This window comes from Mesitornis unicolor, unplaced genomic scaffold (assembly GCF_000695765.1).
Source record: "Mesitornis unicolor isolate BGI_N332 unplaced genomic scaffold, ASM69576v1 scaffold10352, whole genome shotgun sequence".
Classification (NCBI taxonomy): domain Eukaryota; kingdom Metazoa; phylum Chordata; class Aves; order Mesitornithiformes; family Mesitornithidae; genus Mesitornis; species Mesitornis unicolor.
Window position 1 is genome coordinate 9,526 of NW_010167113.1, and position 373 is coordinate 9,898.

The following is a 373-nucleotide window of genomic DNA, read 5'->3' on the forward strand; positions in this document are numbered from 1 at the left end:
GCCGGCCCCTGCCATGAGCTCGCCACGGCGATTTGCTGCTGGGGAGGAAATGGGGAGATGAGAAAAACCTTGGGGGGAGTCCCTGGCCTCCTCCTGTGCCCCATCCCGAGACCCTCCCTGACCCCCACAGGCACCTCCTGCAAATATTCCCCTAATCCAGGTTTTCTGCTCCTCCCGATTCCCTGCACCCCCTGGTAAAACACCTGATATTACCAACGGCAAAAAGCCAGGGCAGTTCACTCCCAAATCGTGTTCTCTTCCTAAAGCTTATTGCAGGTTTTTTAATGAGGTTTCTCATATATTTTATACAGCCGCATGGTCCGCAATGGCCGAGCTCCCTCTTGGCGGGGGGTGCCACTGGTATCCACCCCCG